The 16,267-nt window shown below is 49.5% G+C and overlaps 1 protein-coding gene across 1 annotated transcript in view; it reads left to right on the top strand.

The window, feature by feature from the left end:
* Window positions 1-229: 229 nt before the first annotated feature.
* The window catches only part of ANXA11 (annexin A11), a 43,364-nt gene continuing 27,326 nt past the window's right edge, over window positions 230-16,267 (top strand). The window contains exon 1 of the mRNA XM_059662221.1: window positions 230-411. The gene's annotated coding sequence lies outside the window, so the exon portion shown is untranslated. The remainder of the gene's footprint in view (window positions 412-16,267) is intronic.

Raw genomic sequence — 16,267 nt, 5'->3', positions numbered from 1 at the left:
GCCACCCAGACCTCCGCGCCTGGGCGGAGTCCTCCCTCGCCCGGGAGCCGGAGGCCACGCCTTCCTTCCTCCCGCTCCAGGAGGCCCCGCCCCCCCAGGGGGCCCCGATGGCTCACGCCTGGGGGCGGGGCCGCGCACAGACCACGCCCCTCAGCCTGGCCCCGCCCCTGAACCAGCGGCCCCGCCTCGGGGTGCGGACCGCAGCGACCCGGAGTTTTCCGCTCAGTTGGCCCCTCCTCCGCCCCGCCCTGCGGCTCCGGTGCCCGCCGGGCGAGAACCCCGAGAGCCGGAGCGGACCGAGGACCGAACTCACAGCGACCCAGGCGCCGCGCCCGGACGCCCGCCGAGAGCGCCGCTGCTGCCGCGCCCCCCTGACCCCTCGCGGCTCCGCGCCCCGTGGCCGGTGGCCAGGTGAGTAAGGGTCTCGGCCGGCCGTGCGGGGACCCTCGTTACACCGCGTGGGGTGGGGGCGGTGTCCGGCTGGTCCCGGACTGGCTGCCTCCGCTCGGTCAGCTGCGGGGACTCTCCTCCCCGTGGCCCCCAGGCCCCGGGCTCGTGACGGCGCTGCGCCGCCGGGGTCGGGGCTGAACGGCCTGGGCCGGCGCGGGACCGGGTGATCCTGGACCCGGGTCGACGGGCCGGGGTGGGGAGGCCGCCGGCCCGTCCCCTCTGACCCAGCTGGTTCTGAGTGTGCGTGCGCCCTTCCGGGAAAGGCTGCCCCGGGCGAGCTGGAGGGGGAGGCTGCCTTCAGGAACTTTCTCCCGGAACCGGGAGCACGCGAATTCCTGGGAGTTTCTGCTGCTGGAGTTCATTTGTAGGCACTTCATTGGGAAGAGCGGGGCTCATCCCGGTGCTGTGTTCACCTGCGTTCACCTCCTCCGCCTGTCCACCCTCTCCAGCCTCGGCGACAGTTTCAGGGAGGGATTCTCGGACTTCTATCGCTCCCGGGGCCTCAGCTCAGCCCCCTGAAGGCTTCACACGGTGGAAACGGCGTCTGATGTGGGGAATGGCGTTCCTCACCTAGGGACGCGGAGGGCAGGCGGGGAGCCAGCGGTAGCAGCTCGAGCAGGAAGCTGTGCGCCTGGGCCATTTCTGTCCCCGCCCATCTAACCAGTGGCTTTGTGTAGAGAGGGCTGTTGAGGACCGAGCCTGGGTGTGGAGGTAGCTGGCCGCTCTGCTCTCTCTCCAGGCCCTTCACTGTGTCCCCTCCTGCCCTGACCTGGGCATGGGGTGGCACTGTGAGGGGTGAGCCTGTGCCCTGCCCACACAACAGGAGCCAACGCTTGCAGGCAGGGCCAGGCTGAGTCCCTAACTGGCTCACATTAAGTTCCTTCCTTACTTTCTTGCTTCAGCTAATTGTTGGGAATTCCGGGAGGATTAACGGGTACCCTTCCCTCCAGGCACTTTCCGTGCTGTAAGGTGCTCCCTGATTAGAGTGGTCAGGTGAGGTGCCAGGGTAGTTTCTTGCCCTGGCATTGGTGCCTCCCCTCAGGCTCCTGCATCCCTCCCTCCGTAATCTTGTCTCTTAACTAGTCTTCAGACCTTGTTTTCCTCATCTTTATAATGGGGGTGATAACAATACCTACCCCGCAGGGTGACTGTGAGGATTAAATGAATTAATATATTTAACAACCATACAGCTCAGGCGCTGACCTGAATAGGTGGTGACTGTTATACCATCCCTGTGTGTCCCAGGTGGATGTCACTCAGATTGGACATAAAGCTTACAGCAGGGCCTTGCGCATAAGTAATCGTCTGCCTGTGTCAGTGATAATACAGTAGTAATAGCTATCGCTCCCGTCATGCAGTTGAAGGTCCAGCCAAGTTGAACTGCTCTTCTGACCTGTCCCTCTGTCTTAGCTCTTGCCGTTATGCCCTCCTTCCCCCATTCCTGCCCCATTACTCATCACCCTCCTGGGAGCCCTCCGGGTGCCTGCTCCCACCGAGGAGGGACAAGATATGCTGCGAGTCCACAGAGCTCGCCTCCACTCCTTTGGCACTGGCCCACTTCTCATAGTGGCCTTTCGTAGTATTTATATGGCCACGTGTCTCACCTCTGCCCTGACCTCTGTCTCTGGGGGTTGAGGGCTGTTTCTTACAAATCGCTGAGCCTCACCGCACCAGGACGGGCCTTCCTCATGTGGGTGCTCAGTAGGTGTCAGTTGAGTGAAAGAGGCAGGCCAGGGAAGCAGGGTTCCCCTGTTACAACATTAGACCTGGAGATGGAAACGAGTGCAGACTGAGGGGTGGCGGTAGGAGCTGCCTGAGAGGCCAAGTAGGAAGGCCTTTGAGTTCCTTTACGTGGCCAGGGCAAGGATGACAGACAGGGCCCATCCTGGATTGCTGTTCCTAGAAGGCCAAGATTGAGGAGTGTGCCTTGGTCACGTGATTTGGAGGAGGCTGGGTAGTTCGGGACGAAGGCGGGAAAACAGCCAGAATAGGTTAGTGTGGGTTCTTCTTGAGAATTCACTGCAGGAGAGAGAGAGAGAGAGAGAGAGCCAGTGTGGGAAGGAGGTGAATGTAGAAATGACATCTCTTTAGAGGCCCTTGGGCCTTCCTAGAGCTCTCCCTCCTTCCTCCCTCTTAGCTGCCATCATCTCCCCGTAAGCCTGAAGCAGTTCCTGGCACTTGGTTCCCAGGGACACTTGGGGGAGAATCTGTATGGGGGTGTGCGCCACAGTCATAGCCAAATAGACTCAGGTTTCTCTGAATTTTTCTTTACAACACATTTCCCTGGAACATCAGGAATTTGAATGCTGCCTGCATAGGACATCTCTTAGGTAAAAGGAAGGAATGGAAATTTCCTTGGTGGGAATTTGCATTTTTAAAAGGAGTTGCTGAAATGCAGTGGCATATCCAGTAACTACTGAAGCCATACATTCAGTCTACTGACCCTAACCCTGAAATTAAAGGCCACGTGGTGTGAGGATCGTAATAGTAAAGCCAGAACAGTGACCCGAATCACAGCTGACCATGCTACACTGATGTGAGAGCTTAATGGGTGAGGGCAACCACAGAGTCAGGAGACTGAGCTTATTCGTGTTAGATGACCAGGCACAAGCCATGTAACCACACAGACTCTGAGTGTTCTGGATGGTAAAACTCCTGCCTCAAATGGTTGTTTGCAGAATCCAGTGAGATGTTTGCAAAAGGGGTTTGAGCTCGGGTAAGGGTGGTGATACCTTGGGTGTGTTACTGCAAGGGACCTTGAAGCTGGGAGTGGCACGCTCAGGTCTGCCAGGTGCTTGGGCTCCTGAAGGTCCCACTGCCTTAGCAGAACAGAAGGGAAGGAATTGAACCCGGACAAGGTTGCCTGTCACTAGAGGGTTGAATCATAGATGAGTGTTTATTCCAGTAACGCTGGCAGTATGGGAGGGCAGCAGGTCATCCACAAAAATCTGCTCTGCACCCGCCATAAGCCAACTGCTTCTATTGGGCAGGACAAAGATTACCTGGGGAAGTAGGCAGAAGGAATAATGGGTATGCAAAATGGGAAATAAGGACTCCATTATTTGGGCAACAGTCATGAATCTTTCCATGATAATAGGCAGTTCTTGAATGAGAATGGACCCCAGTCCAAGGTTGACTTCCAGGTCCAAGGTGGACTCCAAGTCCCTGGGCGTACAATTCCCAGCCAGGTTAGAATGTCCTTTAACCAGAACAAGGCAATCAGAGTTAACAGAGCATGATTCTATTTCCCATAACCGTAACTAGTTCCCACTATTCTATTTTTTGCCCCTAACAAGATGAAAGCAATCAGAGTTGGGGAGAGAGGAATTCAGAGACTGTTAACAGGGAGGTGGAGGGAGTATATGGCAGATTAAGCCTGGGGAAGTGGCATCCTGGGGAAAAGGGTGTGTTTGTGTGTGTGTGTGGGGGGGGGGGGCGGTGCTGGTGATCCTAGATGTGAGCCTGATGTGTCCACCTAAAAGGTCACGGCTATTTTTAGGAAGTGGGTGACAAGGCGTGTTTCTGTGGAACTCCTTATTATGAGTACCCACTGTTTGCCTAGCCCCGTGATGTGTGCACCAAAGCAGAGGCCAGCCCCACCCAGCCTGGGTCGTTCCCTGCATTCCCCTGAGACATAAGACATAAGAAGACACTGGATGGGAACTAGTCTGGAGAATGGGGAAGATCATGCATTCAGTTTTGGACATGTGTTTGAGATACCAAGTAGGCAGATGGGCCTGGGGCTCAGGAGGAGTCTGGGCTAGAAGGACATTTTTGTCTAGGTCAGGGGTGGGCAAACTTTTTGACTCGAGGGCCACAATGGGTTCTTAAACTGGACCGGAGGGCCGGAACAAAAGCATGGATGGAGTGTTTGTGTGAACTAATATAAATTCAAAGTAAACATCATTACATAAAAGGGTCCGGTCTTTTTTTTTTTTTTTTAGTTTTATTCTTTTCAAACTGGCTGGATCCGGCCCACGGCCGTAGTTTGCCCACGGCTGGTCTAGGTTGTAACTTATGTCAAAGACATGATGAGATTGAGGAACTCAACCTAGAACAGCTGAGTAAAGGAAGATGAGCCTGTGAAGGAGCCAGAAAAAGAGCAGTTCAAGAGCAGGAAAGAAAACCCGGACAGTGTCCCACACAGAAGCCTCCAGCAGTGGTCATGGCTGGTGTGGGAAGTGATGTGGAGGAGACTGGTCACTTTAGCTGGAGCTGTTTTTGTGGTATGATAGTAGCAGAAGCCTTAGGGAATGAATGGGTGGGGAGTAGCCTGAGGTGATGATCTGGGGCAGTGATGGCGAACCTTTTGAGCTCGGCATGTCAGCATTTTGAAAAACCCTAACTTAACTCTGGTGCTGTGTCACATATAGAAGTTTTTTGCTATTTAACCATAGTAAAAGATTTATATTTTTGATATTTATTTTATATATTTAAATGCCATTTAACAAAGAAAAATCAACCAAAAAAATGAGTTCGCGTGTCACCTCTAACACGTGTGTCATAGATTCGCCATCACTGATCTGGGGTTACTAACTATAGACAAGCTTTGAATGTGGGCTTTGAAGGGGAGGAGAAAGATTGGGTGATGCTGGAGGACACCTTGAGGGGTGCTTGTTTTTGTTTCCTCAGGCCGTTCTCCCATTTCACCTGAGAAGTTAGTGTGGATGGCCTGCAGTCAAGGGTCCCCTCTCTCTCCCTGTCACAGACACAGGCAGCTGTAAAACTGCGTGTTTCACCAAATGGACTCATGTTTATACTGCACTCTAGCTTCTGCTTTTGATTAATTTATCATGGCCAGTGACTTCAGGTTACTGTTCTTCCACGCCAGTAGCAGGTCTGTATATGATGTTCAGATGTACCATAATTTACTACGCTTTTCCCTTATTGATGGGTATTGAAATAATTCTTTTTTAAAAAATAATTCTTTATTGTTGAAAGTATTACATATGTCCCCTTTTCCCCCCATTGGCCCCCTCCAGCCCACCCCCGCCCCCCTCCCCAGGCCCCCTCCACCCCACTGTCTGCGTGCATATATGCATACAAGGAGGCTCTTTTTAAAACCTATAGGATGCTAATTGGAATGTCATTGACTGTATTTAGTATTTATAAGGAAGAGTAGACATTTTTATGATATTAACTTTTCCGAGTCAGGGACAGATTACAGACCTTGCAGTATGTCTTTACTAGATATTGTGAATGGAATTCTAACTGGCTATGCTAGAACTTAAATATATATATACACACACTAGAGGCCCATGCATAAAATTTGTGCAAGAGTAGGCCTGCCTTCCCCCTGCTGCTGGCACCGGCTTCCCTCTGGCTGCCGGCAGGCACCCGGGATTTTTTGTATCCTTTCTATTTTATGTTTGGTCATTAAGTTCAACCTTTATCTTTCTTCATTCCTCCTTACGTTGGGCATATTTTGTTGCTCTACTTTTACTATATAAGTTGGTTCATTTATTTTTAGTCTTTTAATTTATGAAGCTCCACATTTTCTTTTGAATGCAGCTCTAGGTAATGGGCTTTTGCAAGAAATGCTCACCTTTCCATGGCTTTCTAGTCATTGTGTAGAGAAGTTTTGATCCAAGGATTATTTATAAGATGGGGTTCTGAATTTCTGACTAGTTTTGTAGGGGGTGGGGTATGTTCATATTTTATTGTTGACTGCTACATTTATTGGGTTACTAGAGGCCCAGCACATGAAATTCATGTGTGGGTGTGGTCCCTAGGCCTGGCCTGCGATCAAGGCCATTGTCCCCAGCTGCCTGCAGCTGGCCCTGTCCCCCGCTGCCACTTACCCCTTGTTCCCCGTTCGCTGTCGGGTGACCGGAGCCTGACGGCCGGGGGAAGGGACCGAGAGGTGGTCAGTGCGCCTCATAGTGACTGGTCGAGCAGTCGTTCTGGTCGGTTCACCATTGGGGTCAATTTGCATATTACCCTTTTTTATATAGGATGATTAGTGAATAGGATCAGCAAAATCTCTTTTGTCGGGTTGTACTAAGATTTTCTTTGTGGCCAACTACATGATTAATATTAAAAGGTTCATGGACATGAGAGAAGACTATTCTCTGTGGGAGACCACTTGAGATTTTTCTGTTAACTTGAGCTTGTCCTCTATCCTTGCTTATTGATCTCTCTGATTCTGAGAAGTATATCAAAAAGTCTCACTGTGATCTCTTTTTTAAGTCAAGCTCTGCTTGTATTTGTTCTAGCTTTGTGAATTCAGCCTTCATGTTTGATGTACAGTTTTATCAAGCTTATCTTTGTGCATTGCACCCTGTGTCATTTGTTGCTTATTTAATGCTTTTGACCTTTGGCCATTAATTCCATATTATCTGTGCTTAGGAGAATATATTGGTAAGGATCTACATAAAAAGAGGAACCCCTCTTTTTATATAGTCCTAAAGTTAATAAATAAGTGCATTTTATGAAACAGTGAGAGGCTCAGAAATTTAGAGGCAGGTGTCAGCCTTGGCGCAGAGGGGGGTCATCCATGCCCCTTCAGTTTCAATTCAGGCTGTGGAGTCGGTAGTAATCGGGTGTCCCCCCACTTTCTTTTCAGCTCTCCATTATCATAAGCCCCCCCCCCCCCCCCCCCGCACTCAAAACCAGATTTGGAGGGATGGATAAAATGAGATTTGTCCTCTCTTCTCCCTTGTGGTTCCACCTGCTTTTTTTTTAGGTTCAAGGAGATGGTCCAATTGCTCTGATTGCAATTGTGTGTATCCTTCCTCATTTGTGGCAGCAAGATGGACTTCCTCTGTTCCCCAAGGAATAAGACAAAAAAGTTAGTGCACAAAAAGGACCCAGGGCCAAATGTCATATGTGAAGACTTGGGCCTCCAAGTCTTATGTTCTTTTCTGTGGTGTGCGTTAAGTCACATACACTATTTGAAGGGACTGGAATAGCTAAGCCTTGTGCCATGAACTCCTAGGGAGTGGTTTTCCAAGTTCTGTTTTTCAAGATAAAGGCAAATGGCTGGAAAAACCCTCAGCTTGCTGAGACAGGATTATTGAAAAGTCCTCAACATATTTTGAATGCTAATATTTTCACTTCTAGTTTTTCTCTGTTTATCTAATATGTTTTTGCCCATCCTTTAATATTTTTTCTTATTCAAATTAATTTTTTTTTCTTTTTTGGTTAGTCCTCACTCAAGGATATTTTTTTCATTGATTTTTAGGGAGAGTGGTAGAGAGAGGGAAAGACAGAGAGAAACATTGATGTGAGAGAAACACATGGATTGGTTGCCTTCTGCATGACCCCTGACCAGGGAGGAGCCTGCAACCAAGGTACATGCCCTTGACTGGAATCAAACCCGGGACCCTTTGATCCACAGCTGACACTCTGTCCACTGAACCAGACCAGCTAGGGCTCAAATTAAATTTTTAAAGCAATTTTATTTTTCAATTATAGTTGACATACATTATTATGTTAGTTTCAGGTATACACCCTGGTGATTAGACATTACATAACTTACTAAGTGATCATCCTGATAAATCTCTCACCCATCTGACACTGTACATAGTTATTACAATACTAGAGGCCTGATGCATGAAATTCATGCAAGAGTAGTCCTTCCTTCCCCCGGCTGCCAGCACCGCTTCCCTCTGGCACCCAGGACCCGGGCTTCCCTTGCAGCCCCAGCTTCATCCTTCTGGTCTAATTAGCATATTACACTTTTATTATTATAGATTACTAACTGTATTCCCTATGCTGTACTTGACAGCCCCATGACTATTCTGTAGCAACCAAATTTGTACTTCTTAATCCCTTCACCTTTTTCACCCATCTTCCCAACCCCCCTCCCATTTGGCAACCATCGAAATGTTCTCTGTTTCTATGAGTCTGTTTCTGTTCTGCTTATTCACTGGTTGTTTTTTTTTTGGTTTTTTTTTAGAGTCAATTGTTGATAGATTTGTATTTATTGCCATTTTGTTGGTCACATTTTTTATCTTTTTTTCTTCTTCTTAAAGAAGACCCTTTAAAATTTAATACTGGTTTGGTGGTGGTGATGAATTCCTTTAGGTTTTCCTTGTCTGGGATGCTCTTTATCTGGTCTTCAATTCTAAGTGATAGTTTTGCTGGGTAGATTAACCTTGGTTGTAGGTCCTCGATTTTCATCACTTGGAATATTTTTTGCCAGTCTCTTCTGGCTTGTAAGTTACTGTTGAGAAATCAGCTGACAGTCTTAGGGGCACCTCCCTTGTAGGTAACTAACTGCATTTCTCTTGCTGCTTTTAAGATTCTCTCTTTGTCGTTAACCTTTAACTTTTTCATTTTTTTTTTTTACGACGTGTCTTGGTGTGGGCCACTTTGGGTCCATCTTGTTTGGGAATCTGCATATTCTGGACTTGTATGTCTATTTCCTTCACCGAATTAGGGAAGTTTGCTGTCATTTTTTCAAATGGGATTTCAACTTCTTGTGCTTTCTCTTGTCTTTCTCACACCCCCATGATGCTAGTGTTGGCATGCTTGAACTTGTCCCAGAGACTCCTTACACTGTCCTCATTTTTGTAGATTCTTTTCTCTTTTTGTTGTTCTGATTGTTTTTTTCCTACTTCCCTATCTTACCAATCTCTGATTTGATCCTCTGCTTCATCTATTCCACTGTTAATTCCCTTTAATGTATTCTTCATTTCAGTTAATGTATTCTCCATTTCTGACTGTTTTGTTTTTTTTTATGTTTTCTATCTCTTTGTTGAAGTTCTCACTAAGTTCATCTACTCTTCCCCTAAGTTCATTGAACATCCTTACAATAGTGTTTTGAACTCTACATCTAGTACATGATTGTCTCTATGTTGTTTAGTTCTTTTTCTGGAATTTTCTTCTGTTCTTTCATTTGGAATATGCTTTTTTGTCTCTTCATTTTGGCAGCCTCCCTGTGTTTGTTTCTGTGTATTAGGTAAAGCTGGTACATATCACAGGCTTGGCTGAGTAGCCTTATGTAGTCGGTGTTCTATAGGGTCCAGTGGCACAGCCTCCCCAACCACTGATGCTGAGCACTCGAGTGTGCCCCCTGTGTGGGCTCTGTACATGCACCCTCTTCTCGTAGTTGAGCCTTGATTGCTGTGGGCCTGTCATTGGGAGGGATCTCCTCCCAGGGTGACCAGCTGCCAGGACTGGCTGACCACTGTGGCGGACAGCTGGGCTCTGGTGCTCACTGAGTCCGCCCCTTGAGTGTGTTGCTTGTGGAGGTGGTTGGGTAGTGGTGCGTCGATGTGGTCTGAGCTGTCCTCTAGGTGTGCTGGCTCTGTCAACCTTAATTTTTAACCTTTCTTTCTCAATAACAAATAAAATGTTTCTCTTGTAATCAGCACATGACTCAGATGGGGAGGGAGAAAGGATGACAGAATGTTATTTTAAAAAAGTGTTTTCTCTTGTAACCAGCACATGACTGGTGCAGGGGAGGGAGAAAGGAACGCAGAAGACAATGATGATAACAAGAAACTGAATGTGGTGGCCTGTGTCTTTGGTAGAAAATTCAGATTGTTCACATACCTGATAGTCTTGATTTTATCCCTTGCTTCTTGTTTTCTGTTTATTATTTATTATACTTGGATGTTATTTCTTTCCTGATTGCTGCTATCTTGGTTAAGTTCCTCATCATTCTTCCCCACCTGCCTGTATTAGGATTCAGGTTTGGTTATGAATTAAGAGAGTTGCTTATCTCTTTCTCTTCAGAAGTTGGATGGTTAGTGTCTGTCCTGTGAGGTTGTGCAGGCACCACACTCCATATGTAAAGTTGCTCCCAGCATCCTGTAGGGCTATGGTTTTCAAACTTGAGAACAACCTGGAAGATTTATTAAAACAGATTCTTGGACCCCACTCCCAAAGGTTCTGAGGTGGGAGGTCTGCGGTGGGGCCTGAGAATTTCCTTTCTGACAGGTGCCCAAGTTGTGCTGATGCTGCCAGTCTGGAGACCACACGTTGGGTTGCCCTGCTCTTCCTCATTTTCAGCACTTCCCTTACTGCCTGGCCCAGGACAGCTGGCCCTCACATCTACCTGACAGGCCTGCCTGGCTGCCAGTGAGACTTCAATACATAGTCCTTATTGGGGGCTGCCACGTGCCCCAGTACAGCTAGTGTTCTGTGTAGAAGGAAGGGGGGACAGATGGTTTAAAGGGACAATCAGAAGTTTGTGGAACACCACCCACTGCTGTCCTTAATTCGAAGCGACAACTGTGCTTGTCAGTGTTGCCATCGGCTAAGACTATTCTTCAGCTTAGGAAGTGGGAATGGTGGGTGTCTCCTGGCAGTGGTGAGCCAGCAGGCAGTGCGAGCCCTGCGGCCTCCAGTCCTGCGACTGGTGAAGAAACCGGCAGCTGCTGATGTGCTGATTCCCACTAGTCAGGTCTGGCAGGCCCACCTTCTGCCCCCTGCAGCCACCTCCCGCTTTTACAGGCCCCACAGCACGGGCTGGGGGCTCCAGGCCCAGCTTTGGGAGGCAGGGTATCTTGCTGTGCTTCTCCCGCCTCCCGAGCTCCCTCAGCTTCAGGTATTACACATAGGTGACTGTTTCTGGGAGAGCTTGGGGGCAGAGGCCATTTGAACCCTGAACTGAGCTGGGGCCCGTGGTTTCTGCAGTTCCTGGTACCCCAGGGGCTGCCAACCCTGCTGTCGGCAGCTGCTAAGTCTTAGGGAGGTGAACTTGGGGGGAAATGATGTCACAGACTTCCCTGGAGCAGATGACACTTCCTGTGTGGCTCGGTTCTGTGGGATTTATCTGGGAGGCAGCAGAGTCACTTTCTTTACATTTCCCAAGGCCATTCTCCAGCCAGGAAGGTGGAATGGAGCCCAGGAAGTGTGCAGAGTGGAGGGGAGCCAGCCTGGGTCACAGTGCATCTGCTTGGAAGTAGAGAAACATGGTTCTGGAGTCTGTCCTGCCCCAGCCAGTCCTGAGACTTTGGGCCTGGGCTCCCACCTCAGTAAAAGGAGCCATTTGAACCAAACGATTTCATGAAGCCCCTTCCAGCTCCGATGTTGTAGGATTCTTGTGTGATTGATGTTGTATTTCTAAGAGGTATCTTTCAGAACCTGCTTGCTCAAGTGCAGCCCCTTGTTTAAGCCTAGACCAGCCGTGGGCAAACTACGGCCTGTGGGCCGGATCTGGCCCGTTTGAAATGAATAAAACTAAAAAAAAAAAAAGACCGTACCCTTTTATGTAATGATGTTTACTTTGAATTTATATTAGTTCACACAAACACTCCATCCATGCTTTTGTTCCGGCCCTCCGGTCCAGTTTAAGAACCCATTGTGGCCCTCGAGTCAAAAAGTTTGCCCACCCCTGGCCTAGCCACTGCCCCGTTGCCACTCTCCCAGCCAGCTTTGCCCAGCCTTCTCCCGGCTGGGCAGCCCCAGGTGCCAGCCCTTACAGGGCAAGGTCTGAGGCACTGCCTGGCTAATGATTGACGTAGGCTCCAGCTATTCTTAATTCCTGGCGTGTGGGTGGGGAGCTGAATGCTTAACAGCGCCTCTGTGGGCTTTTTGTTCACTGCGTGGGAAATACCGTCAGGGTTGGTGGAGTGCTGCCCTGGGGCTATCCCTGGCTTGTTTCTGTGGTTTAATGGCACCCGTGACCCCACACCTCCAGTGGTGAGACAGAGCCCAACGCGGGCAGGGCACTGGGGCACAGCGAGCAGGGCCACCTACTCCCTTCTCAGCAGAGTTAGGGATGTTCATACACCCATGAGGGCCTGCCTTGGCATGGGAGGGAGAGAGAAGTGTCCTAGATGTGTCGTCTGCCCCCACAATTCCTGGAGCCTACGTACCAGAAGCTCCGCCCAGAGAGGCCTTCAGAACAGGTGCCACCCGGGGTGTGGAAGAGATGAGTCAGGGTCCACTGGTGTTTTGTTGGCATGTGTCCGGCCTCGCTGTGCCCAGCCTTGTGCCAGCCAGTGGCAGGAGAAGGAAAGGCCTGTCCTGGACATTATATCTCATTGGGAGGCCGAAGAAAAAGTAACTCTCGCCGGGGCACAAATTGGGTGTCTGACCCTTGCTTGTCAAGAATCACCTCTGAACCTGAGCTCCCTTGAGGTGATAATACCTGCCTTGTAGGAACACTGTGAAGATTAATGAGGAATGTGTAATAAAGTAATATATGTGCCTATTGTAGGTACTGGAAAACAGGACTGTTATTAGAACACTAGAGGACATAGAAAACCTTTTAGGCCAAGTGCAGATAAGGATCATGGTGGGAGGGGCTATCAGGGTGGGCTTCCTGAAAGAAGTGAGCTCTCTCTGGCCTAAAGGAAGACCAGGATTGACGCAGGCTTAAGAAAGGTGTAAAGGAGACAGGAGGACGGAGCAAGTTGAGGGACTCTGAGCTGAAGTCCTGAAGATGCAAAGTGCTGAGGAATCGGCTTGGTTGAGCTATGGACACGCATTTCCTGTGGTTCTTGCTGTCACACCTACATCTCCGGGAACCGTCCATTTTCTGGCCATGGCGCGCAGTCACTCGGCCCAAGAGAGCTTAGGATCCCGCCTACAGACACTGGGTCAGCCGTACCTGAGCTCCGCAGGAAGCTTCTCCAGTGTGTTCTGTCGGCTCCGGTGGGAGTTTCTGTTCAGCTTCCAGCCGGGCCAGGCTGCCTGGGGACCTGTCACCATTAGGAGAGCAGCCCTCAGCAAGTGCCGTTTGAAGGAGAGTGTCCCTACTGCTGCTGGCAAGGCCGGGGTGGCGCAGCCACTGGGAGGTGGAGAGGTTCTCCCAGGTTGGGTGTGAAGGGACTGCTGTTTTCCAGAGCTGTTTGAACAGGCCCGAGCCCTGGGCGGGTCAGGACCTCCCTGGTAGAGGCCAGGGAACGCTGCTGCCTTCAGGTCTTTAGTCGTAACCTGGCCTACCACCTATCCCCCCATTTCATTCTGAGAGAGGACCTAGGGAGGACTGTCATCTGGAGGGGAGATGGCTCACGCATGTAGCTGGCAGGGCCCGGTGACATCTGTCCCATTGGTTACGGTGCCTTCAGGCACAGCCCAGGTGGGGACGGGCAGCTGCTACAGCCACAGCACGCTGCCCGGTCTCCCATTTTTCCATGACAACAAAATTAAGTCAGAGAGTCCCTTTTGCAGCAGCACCCCTTCCACAGAGAAATAAGTGTTTGTGAATTACAAAACCTTCACGGAGCCCAGGTGCTGGGCAGCGGGGCTGACAACGCGGATTCCTACAGGCCCACTCATTTGATAGGTGATGTGTTCCGCAGAGCCGTGGTTTGCAGCAGAGAAGTGGTTTTCTAGACACTCCTCCCCCCCGCCCCCCCCGCCCCCCCCCCCTCCCAGCTCCAGAGATCACATTTCCTGATTGTCAGCCTTATCTCCATTCTTCCTGGGAATGGCTCTGAAACGGAGGTCCTTGTGGGTTTTCCTGTAACTGCTATTGTGTGTCCCTCCCCAGATAAGAGCCCCAGCCTGGCGCAGGCTGAGCCTTTGCTTCCCCCCTCTGTCCCGGGAGTCTAGTCCGTAGGTGGTCTTACTGTGAAGCGAAGGAAAGTTAAGCTCCAGCTTCAGACCCCTCTCACAGCACTTGTCCGTGGGCCTCCCAAGGCCCCGCCCTGGGAGGGAATTCATAAAATTATGTGCTTTTGTAAAATTGGCCAAAAAGTGTTCTGTATTCATTTTCTTAAAGAGGGTCCCTAAAATTGTATAGGCTCCTAGCCCTACGTAACCTGGACCTTCCTGGTAGATGCTGTTGTTATTATTTTTTTTTAATGAGTAATTTACAGATATATTTCTCTGTTTTTAATAACTTTTTACAATAACAGAAGTAAACATGTCAAATACTTATATAGCATTATATAGCACTTGCTTTATCACACATTTTCACAAAAGATCTTTTTTTTTTTTTTAGACTGAAATTTATGGTTTGTTTAGTTATCAGAGAATATCAGTTCTTGAAGAATTGCATGAGTCTACTGTAGCTCTGATGCTGGTCTTTCCCAGCAATTGGCTGGCCTCCTGCCTTTGGACAGTGAGCTCTTGGCTTGGGGGCAGGAGGTGAGCGTCCAGGGCAGCCGATTAGGATCTTGCTGTGTCACCTGGCACGTCTCTTCCTCCTCTCTGGTTGTCAGTTTCCCCATTTGTGAAATGAGTGGAGGTGGGGTGGGTAAGAATGAACTGAGTCATCTCCAGGGCTGAGTGACCTCTGGTGTCACAGTTGCAGGCCCTAGCCCACTGGGCGGGTTGGCTTGCTCACGTAGATCACACTGGGACCTTCTCCCTCCCTAGAGCATTTGCATTGCCTGCTGGGTGTGCCTGCTCTGGCCATTGGGAACCCATTCAGAGTCTCGCCATGGTGACTGTTAACTGACAGTACCAGTGAGCAAAGGTTTTTTGATCTCTTATTCCCAGCCCTGCAGGAGAGGTGGGTTCCTTGGGCCCTAGTTCTCTGTTGGGATGGCTTTTTGTGTGGCCTTGGTTTATTGCTTCCCTTGTCAGAGAAAGCTCTTAGACAGAGAGCAGAGGCCTTTTCCATGAGATTGAATAGGGAGAAACTTTTTTTCCCCTTAGTCTTTTCTCTTTCTTTTATGTTTTTCTCCTATACACATATTTCTTTTACATTCGTAGATATAGGATAGTTAACAATGAATACAGCACATAGAGATGGTATTTGGGGAACAACATAACAATGAGAGGTTCTGTGGTTTTGTACTATGGTGTGAGGGGGCCAGAAAAAGGGGGATTACTCTGACATTCCAAAGTTTGTTATCTTACATAAGAAAATACAGGCTTACTTAAAGGTAAAGGTTCTTGCCCTGGCTGGGTAATTATGTTGGTTAGAGCGTTGTCCTGATACTCCAAGGTTGTGGGTTCGTTCCTTGGTCAGGGAACATACAAGAATCTGATGAATGCATAACAAGTGAAACAACAAATCAGTGTTTTTCTCTCTCAAATCAATAAATAAACATTTAGCCCTAGCCAATTTGGCTTGGTGGATAGCGCATCGGCCTGCGGACTGAAGGGTCCCAGGTTCGATTCCGGTCAAGGGCATGTACCTTGGTTGCATTCACATCCCCAGTAGGGGGTGTGCAGGAGGCAGCTGATTGATGTTTCTAGCTCTCTATCCCTCTCCCTTCCTCTCTGTAAAAATAAACAAACAAACATTTAAAGGTAAATGTTAGTGGCAGTTGCAGCAGGAATGACACCGTGTGTAAGACCGGTGGGGTCAGACTGGACCTCAGTTCAGCAAGCTTGGTACTTGAGTTCTGGCTAGGAACGAATTCAGAGCCAAGACTCAAACTATAGAGGACATTTATTTAGAAAATCACAGAGGTGGAAGAAGTGAGTGCTGGAAGACATGGGCTCAGGAAACAAGTTACAGAGGCCAAAGGAGGGCCGTGGAGCTTGGAGTGAGGAAGGAAAAGGTAGCGCTCCTGGGAGGAAGGGAACAGGGTGAGGATGAGGGGGAGAGAAGAAGAGGCAGGCGTGAGGTGGGAGAGTGAGCTGGATCCTCCATCCTGAGGGTTCTAAGGGTGGACATTTTAGGGGAGGTCTCAGGGGAGGATCTCAATAGAAGACGCAGCAGCTCTCCAGGTGAAGTCTCCACTGATGGATTGGTCATCACCAGGGCAGGAGATCATTATCCAATGCAGCTGAGTCAGCCTTGGGGTCACTGGTCTGGTTTTGCTGCTTTTTGGGGCCTAGAGCTGAAACACAACTGAGGCCTAGATCTTATCTCTGGGGCTGAGGCCCAGCCTACAGTTGTCACTGCGAGGCACCCAGGGCTTTCCACCCTGGTGACCTGAACCTGGCCGTCTTCCTGCTCTGCTCCCATCAGTCTAACTGCTACCACAGTAAAGACTGACATTTGTCAAGGAAGCTA

Source organism: Myotis daubentonii, chromosome 13 (assembly GCF_963259705.1).
Source record: "Myotis daubentonii chromosome 13, mMyoDau2.1, whole genome shotgun sequence".
Classification (NCBI taxonomy): domain Eukaryota; kingdom Metazoa; phylum Chordata; class Mammalia; order Chiroptera; family Vespertilionidae; genus Myotis; species Myotis daubentonii.
The sequence above is the reverse complement of the archived record's forward strand: the minus strand, read 5'-3'. Positions and strand labels throughout refer to the sequence as shown.